At 35.4% G+C, this 15,029-nt stretch overlaps 1 pseudogene; it reads right to left on the reverse strand.

Moving 5' to 3' along the window:
* Positions 1-8,337, reverse strand: part of LOC116084223 — a 53,877-nt pseudogene extending 45,540 nt beyond the window's left edge.
* Positions 8,338-15,029: the final 6,692 nt, after the last annotated feature.

The following is a 15,029-nucleotide window of genomic DNA, read 5'->3' on the forward strand; positions in this document are numbered from 1 at the left end:
ATTATAAAATTTCTCCCTTCCCTTTCTTTCCTCCAATTTTTCCTATATACCTCCCACTCTATTCTGAATATACAACACCCTTTTTTTACTAATTGTTATTGAATGCATATACCTTATGCATACATATACATATTCCTAAATATAACCTGCTCAGTAAGTATAAGGCTGGTTAGATGCATGTGTTCAGGGATAACAGTTCAACACTTGACAACTCATTTATGTAGTTTTTCCTGATTCAGTTACATCTTCCCTTGTTCTTTGAGACAGAGTAACTCCCAGTCCTGGAGTTCACCTGGGAGTTCTAGCTGGCTAGCCAGTGAGCCCCAAATATCCATCTGTCTCAAGCTTCATAGTGCTGACATTACAAGAGTGTGTCATCAGTTGAAGTCGTTTTTCTGTTGTTGTTTTGTTTTGTTTTGTTTTGTTTTAAATAACATGTATACTAAGAATCAAACTCTGGTCTTTTTTGTGTTTGCAAAGCTACAATTTCCTGACTGAGCATTCTCTCTGCCCTCATCCCTTGAGATTTTCTTTTCTTTTCTTTTTTTTTTTTAAGACAGGGTTTCTCTGTGTTGTCCTGGCTGTCTTGGTACTCACTCTGTAGACCAGGCTGGACTCGAACTCAGAAATCCACCTGCCTCTGCCTCCCAAGCGCTGGGATTAAAGGCATGAGCTACCACCGCCCGGGATCCCTTGAGTTTTTAAAAATGAGACTTACATAATATAAATTATATTACACTATTGAAACATATTTTCTTTTCCTCATGTAGAGCCCTGATATAAGAAAAAGTATATGCTTAGATCATATATATATAATTACATGTGTAATATTATTAAAAATATCCTCACTTAAAACAGGAGTGTAGTGATCTCAGCAAGGAACCATCCTTGGTATTTATAACTGTAAGAACTCAAAGTTGTTAGCAATGTGATGGATCACCCGCGCAATCGAGCCTTAGGACCCGTCATTATATTCACCCGTGCAATCGAGCCTTAGGACCCATCATTATATTCACCCGCGCAATCGAGCCTTAGGACCCATCATTATATTCACCCGCGCAATCGAGCTTTAGGACCCATCATTATATTCACCCGCGCAATCGAACTTTAGGACCCATCATTATATTTATCATCTATAGTTGTTATGGACTTTTGTTTATTTATTTTCTTTTCAGGCACTATCTCACTGTGGAAATCAGGTTAATATTAAGTGTACTGTACTGGCATAACTTCCTTGGTGTTGGATTGACAGCCATGTAGCACTACATACAGATGATGTCATGGAGATGCATAATACTTTATTATGAGAAAACCAAAGATATCACATTTATAGGTTATTAAATATGATATAAGGAATTATACAAAAGTATCATGTTATAGATACATGGGATAGAACAATGAGCGTGACTTATAGATGTAATTGGACTGAACCTCAGGCTTGCCTGAAGAGTTGGTCAAAAACTGTTTTGAGTGTGTGAGTATACCTGGTGTTAAATGATGATAGCATTTGAGTTCATAAGTGGGAAAAATAAGTGGCCCTAACGTAGTTGAACTTCCACCAAGCACAAAGGATAATATGCTAAAGGAAAGGAATTCATTGTTTCCCACTGTGTCAGATGCTCCTGCACAATCCTGAACTGAATGAAGCATCACTGTGTCTCTGAACAGAAAGCTGTAACTTTGATGTTGGTGCGCACACCATCGGTTTTACTGATTACTGATCTTTTCTCTCTTTAAGCTACATATCAGCTCTTCAGTGGTTTGAAGATTTCGTAGCTATTCAGTCCACAATTGATAATCACTCCTACCTCTGTTAACTTTAAGAACAGCGTGTGGATATATCTTCAGTGTAAGGTGTATGCAAGAGTGAGCAATCTCTTATATGGCATAAAGTGAAGTTAGTTTCCCATATAGTGTACTGATTATCAGAACTATTTGAAGTGCATAATTTTTATGCATTATCATGATTTTATCATAATAAAATTTGTATAAACATGAATAAATTAGTGTATCAGTCAATGATCTTATTTAAATACATGTATTATTACTCTGTATTAGATCCAAATTTAAAATGTTAACTGAGAAAAATGTGATCTCAAAATTAATTTAATAAAATATTTTAAAAACATTAGTAGAAAACAAAACAAAAGAAGCCATACATGGAAAGAATTTACTATTATGGTTTTTCTTTTTCCTTAGCTTATTCTGAACATTTTAAAGTATTTTTATAGTTTTCTTTTATTATTGTCTCCTTAGTCTTTTCTTAATCTTAAATCAGGCCAATATATAGAATTAAGGAAGACTGTCAGTCACCAAAATAAATAAATAAATAAATAAATAAATAAATAAATAAATAAAGTTATAATGAGGTCAAATTAAAGTAGTTAGAGATGTCCCAGATCTTGACTATATAATCGGTTCTTTATACAATAGTGCAATTTTCCTTGGAGAATTCAGCAACAAAGTAAGACAGCTTCTTTTGAGTTTTTTTTTTTTCTATTTAACATTTGTAAGGTCATATTTCCTGTCAACTAGCAAGAGATTTCAACTGAAATTGTTTTGTCACTCAAAATCATGAAATTTCTGAAACTTCTCAGCAACACATTGCCAGAGGGATGTCATAGGAAATGAAAGTCATTTCAAATGAAAATATGCCACATCATTTAAAGACAAATATGTTTTTCCATCCAGCGCTCTTTTCAAACAGTTAAATTCAAAGTTAAATACTTTAAGCCAATACATTTCTATGAAATGCAAATTATGGGTAGCAACTATGGAATATTTCTCTTGGATTATTGTACAGATTAGAGGTAAATGATTCAGGTGTGTTTTTGACACTGATGTATATTTTATTATTCAATTATCTCTTCATTATCTGTATCATTTCTATCTAGTTTTAACTTTATATTTTCAAATATTTTATAAGAATGTATAAGAACACTTTGATAGCTGTAAGTAGGATTATTTTAATAGTAAAATAAATATCTAAGTAATTTATTTAGTTGGTAATAACTATGAATTACAACATTACATGTGACTGTAAAACAAAAGTCAAGGTCTTAGTAACACAGTGGACATCTTATTTATATTTATAAAACTTTTACACTAAGTCTAGTTTTAGTTGAATTTTGTGAGCAATACCTCCTAATTCACCTAATAGTAAATGATTGTACTTCAGCAACTCAAGTATAAATATCTGAAAATATTTCTTTCCAGTAAATTCTTAGCATATTTTATTCATAAATTCGACCTAGTGCTTTGACAGATAATGATACGTTTTTACTCATTCATGCCCCATTTTTACATTGATAGTATCTCAGACAGTAAATTAATAAAAAAATTACTATTAAATTTAATTATACTATATTAGAGCACCTCAAACCCAAATCAGAGAAACAGTTTCTGCAATAGACGAAAATGAATTTTCAATACGGAGACCCACAACTGGTGAGGGGTAGAGAGTAGGAGACTGCGTAATGTTCAACTCTAAGTGCGATGTCTATACCACAACATCTCCTCCCAAAGTTCATGCATTATTGTAAAACAGGAGGGCAAAGATTGTAAGGATCAGAGGTGATGGGTGACTACAAGGGACACGTCTCTTCTAGACACAGCAGGGATGTTGCACCGATGAATGCAGTAGTTGTGACAACATGGCGAACACCTAGGCAGTGCCTAAGCTAGGCAGTCCCAGCATAAAGAGATTTTACCCATAAAGTTTCACCTAGCCGAGGTCAGAACAAAAATGCAGTCAATTATTTCTTTATTTTTGAATGTATAGTATATTTTCATAATTTCTCCCTTCTGTTTCCCTTTGTAAGTGCCTCCATATGTTTCCCTTGAACTCTTTCTAACTTATGGCATCTTTTTTCCACTAATTATCATCACTTAATACATGCATAGTCATACATATACACACATAGACACACATACATGCACATACAGTCACATGTGAGACTTTATGTGTGTAGTTTTCTCATTACTAGGTGTCATAAGTCATAATCTTCTAGCAACCTCCGTGTTCTTCTGACTCTTATATTCTTTCCTCCCTCCCTTCCACAATGAACTCAGACCCTTACATATATAGGTGCTATAGTAGTTTTTAGATGCATCCTTTGAGGCTGGGCTGTCTGCACTGCTCTGTCTTTGTAACGGTATGTTTCCTTGAAAATTTCAGAGCACTCTAATTTTTCTGTTGGTATAGTCTAAATATTTTGAATTGGGTTAGAGATTATACTGGTTTAGCAAAGCGATGACTGTATGTTGCTTTACCAGATCCATGAATTTACTAGCTCTGCGTTGTTGGCTAGATTTCCAGTACCATGTGTGTGGTTTTTCTCATTTTTAATGGGTCATTCATTTAATTAGTGATCTCTTACCAACAATGTATGTATGTCATCAGTGGTCTAATTAGGTCATCACGTCTTGCTACTTGCAATTCAGAGGCATCATAGTTAGGTAGTAAGTATTGTTCCTTCTATTGGTACTTCTGGTACCAAGAAAACTAATTCTCAGACTGGGGAGGTTTCATGTCAGTTCCAGCTCAGGGGACAATGGGCTCTGACTCTGATGTGCATAGCAAAGAGTTAGGAATAGTGACTTTCTACCTCTGGGGAGCAACCAGGTGTATAGCAGTAGTTGTAATGTCTTGGGTATGTTTTGGACAACACTAAGCAACAACTCATATAAGGAACTTCTCATGTCTGCTAATTAGAATATTTGTTCATTAGCCTTTTGTTTTTGTTTTTGTTTTTTTTTTGTTTATTTGTTTGTTTTGTTTGTTTTGAGGGGGAATTGGCAGACAGAAATAAAAGTTACACTGGATTTGGTTAATGTGACAAAGTTTCCTATTTTAAAATTTACTTAGTAAATATTATCTGGGATTTTTTCGTCTCTATATGGAAACAAAAAAATGTTACAATACTTGAAACTAAATATTTTTTCACCATGTTTCTTTGTGGAATCTTAGAACTCTTGAACCAATTCATGCTCATTAAAAAAAAAAACTAAAATAAAGAAGTAAACATATCTTTTATCATATGATGTCAAATAAAGATGTTTTTATTCAACAAAAGTATTTGGAAAGGATTTTACAAAATTAGGGTTTATTTTCATTAAAGTGTTAGTTATGCAACCATTGAATATTTCTTATAGACATTTTTATAGATTGTTTTCTGTGTTTATTCAACTAAAAATAATAAACATAAAAAATCACAACACTTAAGTTTTAGTTTTAACATATGGTTTGGTAATATTGGAAATGTTATAAATATTTCTGTAATCTTACATTTTAAAATATACCAACCTATATATGAAAATGCATTAACAGTGCTTCTATATATGCTTGTATGTTTGTACATGTATGATTACATTGTGTTTGTGTATGTGTGTGTGTGTGTATGTGTGTGTGTGTGTGTGTATGATAACATTTTGTGTTTTTTTGTTTTCTTTTTATTATGGATGGGACCTGGCTAGAAATCAGCATAGGAGAGCCTGGGCCTGGTAGACAGTATTAAATATGGCAGTACACATATTGTGTAATGCAAATGGATCAATGTGCCTATTGGGACTGGTGCAGAGTGTCGTCATTCTGGGAAAGAGCCACATCTATCATCAGACACAGAAATAGAACTCTCTGTGCAGTGTGTTGCAGCCTTGGCTTTCGATTCCCAGGATGAATCAAGTAAGCTATAGAGTACAGCAGGGACCTCTAAGGAGACTTGACAATGCAATACTTAGCTAATTAATCTGGAGGCTCAGACTGTGCCAAGTGAGGAAAGGTAGAAAAGTGCTGAATTCTCCAATGCTTACAACACTTGATATGGGTCCTTGTAAATAAAAAACCCTTCAATTTTTATTCAGAAAATAATAAATTAATGAATTAACTTAATAGAGCTTTTCCTGTGTCAATACTTCTCATGCTATTGTTAGGAAAAATTTATGTCTGAAATATAATAAAAACTTTGCATTTGATTTGATAATTTGTTTCTAACCAAGTAACTGCTCCCTCAAGGTTTTCCTGAAAGTCTATTAACACTGCAACCATGACATTCTAGAATTGTTTTATAATTAATTATTTACATTTCTATATCCCTTAATAACTACTTTCAAATATAAATTATATATCTTGGCTTTAATATACTCAGTTCCATGGTTGGCACACATCCTGACTACAGAGATACAAGATGAATTATTTCAATTAATACAATATTCAAATCATGGTGCTGGAATCAAACTCTGATACACAATAAAAAATATTGTTTCCTTCCTGTGGTGTTTTTAATAACAATGGCCCCCATAATGAATAGCCAATAATGAATAGCACTCTTAGCCTTGCTGGATTAGGTATAGCTTTGTTGGGAGTGGTGTGTCATTGTTGGAAGTGCTGTGTCATTAGTAGGTTGCCTTGAGGTCTCAGAAACTGAAGGGAGTTCTCTGCTTTGTCTGCCAATCAAAATGTAAACCTCTCAACTCAATCTCCAGAGTCATGTCTGCCTGCATATTGTCATTTTCCCTACCATGAGGATAATGGACTAACCCTCTGAACTTTAAGCCAGCCCCAGTGAAAAGATTTTCTTAATAAGAGTTGGTGTCTTTTCACAATAATAAAACCCTAAGACACTTACCATTATGAGTCCAAGTTATTTTTTGATTTATTATCAATTCAAATTTCCATTTTATGGTGGTAAATGGGAAAACACTGTCAGATGTAATATTATTTTGTAAAATCAACAGAAAGTAAGTCATGCTTGTTAAATTTAGACACAGGCCATGAAAAGACAAAACTGAAATGGGAGCGAGTAAACACAGTCTCAACCCCACACAATGAACTACAGGCAGCTAAGGAATGCTGAGGGTGGGAGACATAGTCTTCCCTAGAGAAGAGCACAAAAATTGGTTATTCAACACCAAATGGTCAGCTTCAAAATATACATGCAAATGGCACTGCAAAGACTGAGTAGAGTATATTGACTTACTTAGACATAAGCATATATATATACATATATACATATATATATGCTTATGACAACAATTAAGGTGAATAAAAGCCAGGATTTTAAATGAGAAAAAGAAGTGGTAAATTGTATACTTTGGAAGGAGGAAAAATAGGGGAAATAGTATAATTATAGTAGGATCTCATAAAAAATCAGATAAATGTATACTTTTTAAAATTATCATTTTAATATTGATACATAGTGCTATCATTTTAACAGTATTTGACTACGCAGTACACCATTGGTGCTGCCTGACCTGATGATTAAGGCACAAGTCCAATTTCTGACATGCATCTAAGATTGGGTAATCTCAGGTACATTGTGATCTCCAGGGTGATTATGACTGACTGTTGAGCTATATGTACTACTTTCCACAAAGCAATCATAACCAACTTGTACATGTATTGATCTCAATAAAATATATTAAATAGCCATATCCTGAGCAGTAAAGGCCATATGAAGTATGGCTATAGTAGATTTGCTTTCTCTGTTATGAAGAACTGATTTGGACTTTTGTCAGTCGAGCCAGAGCAGAAAAAAACAGCTTGAGGCATTGGTTATAAGATTTCACAAAACCATTGAGCAGCCTCCTCTGCTTAATTTATTCTTATTGCTTTTGGCCCAGTTCTGTCATTGACTTAAAAGAATTTTCATACAAATGACTCTAACTCTCTTTCACTTCAAGTGAAAGTGCTGGCAGCTCAAATAGAAAGATGATTGAGAAACTTTTTTTTTAAAATAAATTGTTGATTTTAAGAATTGCCAGTTAATTCTTTGAGATATCTTTAACTTGAAATAGTGTATTAAAACTGTTCACTGTTGCAATTAAAATCATATTGAAAACGTGTGTCATTTAAAAATAATAGTTTTATTTACTTGATATCTCAAATTATTGTTTCATAAATGTTTATTTAAATAAAATACCTAAATAGAATTTTACCATGAATAAATCATGAGCATATAATGATACATGTATCAATTCACAGAAAATAATAATAAACAATATTGATCTTCTAGAAAAATATTTTCCATTATATACTTATAGATGTACATCCCAGAATAAAAGATTAAGGCCTTTTTAAAAAGGATTGATTGGAGGCTCCACTTCCAGGTACTCTTTCACACCCAGGATATTTGGATCAGGGGTGTGGAAAACACACATCTGTTCCAACAACACAGGGAGTAACTGGGACAAGTAAGATCCAGGGATACAGAAACCCTGCCTGACACCAGTGGCTCAGGTTCCTTCCAATCTGTGCCTGTCTACCTTGAGCATGAACTCATTGGCCAGTCGCACAGCCGCCAGAGGATGTTCCATACCCAGGCGCTCTAGCACGACCATGATCGAAAGAGCTTGGTCACACCAGGATCCCAGGGTATCAGAGGTAGCTTGACTCCAGGAACTCCAACACACCAAGATCAGAGAATCACAGAATCACAGGATCACAGAGACAGCTGGACTCTGAGGAGTTCTGACTCAACCAGGATTACAAGAAGGACAGGCTCCACTCAAATATAGCAAGAGCAGGGAGCACTAGAGATAATGAGATGGCAGGAGGCAAGCATAAGAACAAAAGAAACAGAAATCGAGGTTACTTGGCATCATCAGTACCCAATTTTCCCACCATAGCAAGTCCTGGATACACCATCATTCTGGAAAAGCAAGATTCGGCTCAAAAGTCATTTCTCATGATGATGATAAAGGACTTTAAGAAGGATATAAAAAACTCCCTTAAAGAAATACAGGAGAACAGGTACAAGCCCTTAAAGAGGAAACACAAAAATCCCTTAAAGAATTACAGGAAAACACAATCAAACGGGTGAAGGAAATGAACAAGACCATCCAAGATCTAAAAATGGAAAAAGAAAAAATAAATTACAGAGGGAGACAACCCTAAAGTTAGAAAACCTAGGGAAGAGATAAAGAGTCATAGATGCAAGCATCATCAATAAAATAAAAGACAGAAAAAAGAATCTCAGGGGCAGAAGATACCTTAGAAAACATTGACACAACAGTCAAAGAAAATGCAAAATGCAAAAAGCTCCTAACCCAAAACATCCAGGAAATCCAGGACAAAATGAGAAGAGCAAACCTAAGGATAATAGGTATAAAACAGAATAAAGATTCCCAACTTAAAGGGCCAGTAAATATCTTCAACAAAATTATAGAAGAAAACTTCCCTAAACGAAAGAAAGAGATGCCCATGAACATACAAGAAGCCTACAGAACTCCAAATAGAGTGAACCAGAAAAGAAATTCCTCCAATCACATAATAATCAAAACACCAAATATATTAAATAAAGGAAGAATATTAAAAGCAGCAAGGGGAAATGTCAAGTAACATACAAAGGTAGACCTATCAGAATTATAGCAGAATTCTCACCAGAGAATATGAAAGCCAGAAGATCCTGGACAGAACTCATACAGACCCTAAGAGAACATAAATGCCATGCCAGACTACTCTACCCAGTAAAATTCTGAATTATAATAGATGGAGAAAACAAGATATCCCATGAAAAAACCAAATTTACACATCTTTCCACAAAATCAGCCCTACAAAGGATAATAGATGGAAAACAATAATACAAGGAGAGAAATTACACCCTAGAAAAAGTAAGAAAGTAATCTTTCAACAAATCCAAAAGAAGATAGGCACACAAACATGCCACCTCTAACAACAAAAATAATGCGGAGTAACAATCATGTTTCCTTAATATCTCTTAATATCAATGGATTCAATTCCCTGATAAAAAGACATTGACTAACAAACTGGATACATACACAAGACCCAGCATTATGCTGCATACAGGAAACACACCTCAGTGACAAAGACAGACACTACTTCAGAGTAAAAGGTTGGAAAATAATTTTCCAAGCAAATGGTCCCAAGAAACAAGCTGGAATAGCCAGTATAATAACAATTAAAATCGATGTTAAACCAAAAGTTATCACAAAAGATAAGGAAAGATATTTCATAGTGGTCAAAGGAAAAAAAAAATCTACTCTTATGAACTCTCAATCTGAACATCTATGCTCCAAATGCAAGAGCACTCACATTCATAAAGGAAACTTAGGTAAAGCTTAAAGCACACACCACACCCCACACAATAACAGTGGGAGATCTTAACACCCCACTCTCAGCAATGGACAGATCGTGGAAAGAGAAACTAAACAGAGTCACACTGAAACTCAAAGAAGTTATGAACAAAATGAAGACACGTCATACCAAAACTTATATCATACAATGAAATCAGTGGTAAGAAGAAATCTCATAGCTCTGAGTGCCACCAAAAAGAAACTGGAGATAGCTAACACTAGCAGGTTGACAGTGGACCTGAAAGCTCTAGAAGAAAATGAAGCAAATAGACTCAAGAGAAGTAGAAGGCAATCAACAAAACCAGGAGCTGGTTCTTTTGAGATAGATAAACCCTTACCCAGACTAACCAGAGGGCACAAAGAAAGTATACAAATTAATAAAAACTGAAATGAAATGAGAGGCATAACATCAGAAACTGAAAATTCAAAAATCATCAGATTCTACTACAAAAGTTTATACTCAACTAAATTGGAAAATCTAGATGAAATGGACAATTTTCTAGACACATATAAATTGCCAAAGTCAAAACAGAATCAAATAAACCATATAAACAGTCCTATAACCCTTAAAGAAATAGAAGCAGTCATTAACAGTCTCCTGGGATCAGATGTGTTCAGTGGAGAATTATATCAGAACATTAAAGAAGACCTAATACCAATACTCTTCAAACTATTCCACAAAATAGAAACAAGGTACACTAGCCAATTCAATTTATGAAGTTACTATTATGCTTGTACCTAAACCACACAAAGACCAAAGAAAGAGAACTTCAGACCAATGAAACTTGATGCAAAATACTCAATAAAATTCTTGCCAACCGAATCCAAGAACACATCAAAATGATCATTCACCATGACCCAGTATACTTCATTCTAATGATGCAGGATGGTTCAATATATTGATATCCATTAACATAATCCACTACATAAACAAACTCAAGAAAAAAACACATGATTGCTTCATTAGATGCTGAAAAAACATTTGACAACATTCAGCATCCCTTCATGTTAAAAGTCTTGGAATGATCAGGAATTCAAGGCCTATACCTAAACATAGTAAAAGCAATATACAGTAAACAAGTAGCCAACATCAAACTGAATGGAGAGAAACTTGAAGCAATCCCACTAAAATCAGGGACTAGACAAGACTGCCCATTCTCTCTATCTATTCAACATCATACTTGAAATTCTAGCTAGGGCAATTAGACCTCAAAAGAACGTCAAAAGGATACATATTGGAAAGGAAGAAGTCAAAATATTACTATTTGCAGATGATATAATCTTATACTTAAGTGAGCCCCAAAATTCTACCAGATAAATCCTAAAGCTGATAAACAACTTCAGCAAAGTGGCTGAATATAAAATTAACTCAAACATCAGTTGCCTTCCTTTACTCAAAGAATAAACAGGCTGAGAAAGAAATTAAGGAAATGACACCCTTCACAATAGCCACAAATAAACGTTGGTGTGACTCTAGTCAAGCAAGTGAAAGGTCTATATGACAAGAACTTCAAATCTCTGAAGAAACTGAAGACTCAGAAATGGAAAGATATCCCATGCCCATGGATTTGCAGGATTAATATAGTAAAAATGACCATCTTGCAAAAAAAAGCAATCTACAGATTCAATATAATCTCCATCATAATTCCAAGTCAACTCTTCAGAGAGTTAGAAGGAGAAATTTGCAAATTCATTTGGAATAACAAAAAAAAAAAAAAACAGCCTAGTGAAAACTATTCTCGATAATAAAAGAACTTCTGGGGGAATCACCATCCCTGACCTCTGGCTGTATTACAGAGCAATAGTGATTAAAACTACATGGCATTAGTACAGAGAAAGGCAGGAAGATCAATATAATAGAATTGAAGGCCCAGATATGAACCCACACACGAATGGTAACTGATCTTTGACAAAGGAGCTAAAACAATCCAGTGGAAAAAAGACAGCATTTTTAACAAATGGTGCTGGTTCAACTGGCAGTTAGTATGTAGAAAAATGCAAATAAACCTATTCTTATCTCCTTGTACAAAGCTCAAGTCCAAGTGAATCAAGAACCTCCACATAAAACCAGATACATTGAAACTTATAGAGGAGAAAGTGGAGAAGAGCTTTGAACACATGGGCACAGGGGAAAAATTCCTGAACAGAACACCAATGGATGGTGCTGTAAGATCAAGAATCTACAAATGAGACCTCATGAAATTCCAAAGCTTCTGTACCAAAAGACACTGTCAACAGCACAAAAAGGCAACCAACAGATTGGGAAAAGATCTTTACCAATCCTACATCTGATAGAGGACTAATATCCAATATATATCAAGAACTCAAGAAGTTAGATTCCTGAGAACCAAATAACCCTATTAAAAATGGGGTACAGAGGTAAACAAAGAATTCTCAACTGAGGAATACAGAATAGCTGAGAAGCACCTAAAGAAGTGTTCAATATCTTTAGTCATCAGGGAAATGAAACTCAAAACAACCTTGATATTCCACCTCACACCAGTCAGAATGGCTAAAATCAAAAACTCAGGTGACAGCAGATGCTGATGAAGATGTGCAGAAAGAAGAACACTCCTTCATTGCTGGTGGGATTGCAAGCTGGTACAACCACTCTGGAAATTAGTTTGGCAATTCCTCAGAAAATTAGACATAGTATTACCTAAGGACCCATCTATACCACTCCTGGGCATATACCTAGAAGATGCTCCAACATGTAATAAGGACACATGCTCCATTATATTCATAGTAGCCTTGTTTATAATAGCCAGGAGCTGGAAAAAACCCAGATGTCCTTCAACAGAGGAATAGATACAGAAAATGTGGTACATTTACACAATGGAATACTACTCAGCAATTAAAAATGATGAATTCATGAAATTCTTAGGCAAATGGATAGAACTAGAAAATATCCTGAGTGAAGTAACCCAATCACAAAATAAAACACATGGTATGCATTCACTGATGAGTGGATACTAGACCCAAAGCTCCAAATAGTTAGGATATAATTCACAGGCCACCTGAAGCTCAATAAGAAGGAAAACCTGAATGTTGGTGCTTCACAGGAGCAAATATGGAGGCGAAATATCAAGGAGAGACTAAAGGAAAGGCCACCCAGAGACTGTCCCACCTGGGGATTCATCCTATATACAGTTACCAAACCCAGACACTATTGTGGATGCCAGGATGTACATGCTTAAGAGAGCCTGATATGGCTGTCTCCTGAGAGATCCTGCCAGAGCCTTACAAATATAGAGGCAGATGTTAGCAGCTAACCATTGGACTGAGAGTGGGATCCCTAAAGGAGAAATTAGAGAAGGGACTGAAGGAGTTGAAGGGGTTTGGAACCCAATAGGAAGAACAACAATATCAACCAACCAGAACCCCAGAACTCCCAAGGACTAAACCATCAAAAACGGAGTATACATGGCCCACCTATATATGTATCAGAGGATGGCCTTGTGATATGCCAATGGAAGCAGAGGTCCTTGGTCCTATGAAGGCTCAATAGATACCCCAGTATAGGGGAATTGAGGCCAGAAAGGTGGGAGTGGGTGGGTGGGAGAAGGAACACCCACATAGAATCAGAGGTAGGGATAATGTGATAGGTTGTTTCTGAGAGGGAGGGAAACCAGGAAAGAGGATAACATTTGAAACGTAAATAAAGGAAATATCTAATAAAAAAGTTATTATTTTTTCATAATCAAGTATGTCACAGTTTCTCTTGTTCTTAGAGAAAGTGTTCAAAAGCCACAGGACAAAATAAGTATTAGAGTGTTTCTTGTCACATGAACAAACTGTATCAGTTAAAGTTCACAAGAAGTGGCCTTTTCATTCCAAAGAAAAAAATTTTTTTTTATTTTTTTGGGACAGGATTTCTCTGTATAGCCCTGGCTGTCCTGGAACTCATTCTGTAGACCAGGCTGGCCTCCCAAGTGCTAGGATTCAAGGAGTGCATCACCACTGCCCGGCAAGAAAAATTTTTTAACTAAAACTATTTCTCGAGTTTAATTTTAATCTAACATGTAAACTTTACTAGAAATAACACTGATTAAAATAAAAAATTAATAATTTGTAGTATATGGGAGGGTGTGCATAGCTTGTTTAAAAAATTACTATGTGTATGTGCATGTTCATGTCGCTCTGTATGTGTATGTATGTTTGTCTGTTTGTGTGTGTGACTGTATCTGTTGTGCACACACATAGTAGTGTCCATGTTAGCAAGAAGAAAGCATCAAATCACCTGGAATTGGTGTTATAGGCAATATTTTCCTGATGCGAGCACTGAGAACATGGGTCATCTACAAATGTAGTAAGTGCTGTATGCATCCTTTATTTCATTGGAAAGTAAAACATAATCAATACAATAATAAGATATATTTATATTTCTATTGTCAATAGGAAGAGAAATATTGTACATAATGTGTTGTTTACTTTATAAATGAGAAATCAACTGTACTTCATGTATATTTGATCATCTGTCTTAGTCAGGGTTTCTATTCCTGCACAAACATCATGACCAAGAAGCAAGTTGGGGATGAAAGGCTTTATTCAGCTTACTTCCACATTACTGTTGATCACCAGAGGAAGTCAGTACTGGAACTCAAGCAGGTCAGGAAGCAGGTGCTAATGCAGAAGCCATGGAGGGATGTTCCTTACTGGCTTGCTTCCCCTGGCTTGCTCAGTCTGCTCTTTTAAAGAACCCAAGACTTCCAGCCCAGGGATGGCACCACCCACAAGGGGCCCTACCCCCTTGATCAGTAATTAAGAAAATGCCCCACAGCTGGGTCTCATGGAGGCACTTCCTCAACTGAAGCTCCCTTCTCTGTTGCAACTCCAGCCTGTGTCAAGTTGACACACAAAGCCAGCCAGTACATCATCCATTTACATAGTCTGTTCAGGCAGACTATACTAATGTGAACATTAGGCCATTGCTTCTT

Source organism: Mastomys coucha, unplaced genomic scaffold (assembly GCF_008632895.1).
Source record: "Mastomys coucha isolate ucsf_1 unplaced genomic scaffold, UCSF_Mcou_1 pScaffold9, whole genome shotgun sequence".
Taxonomy (NCBI): domain Eukaryota; kingdom Metazoa; phylum Chordata; class Mammalia; order Rodentia; family Muridae; genus Mastomys; species Mastomys coucha.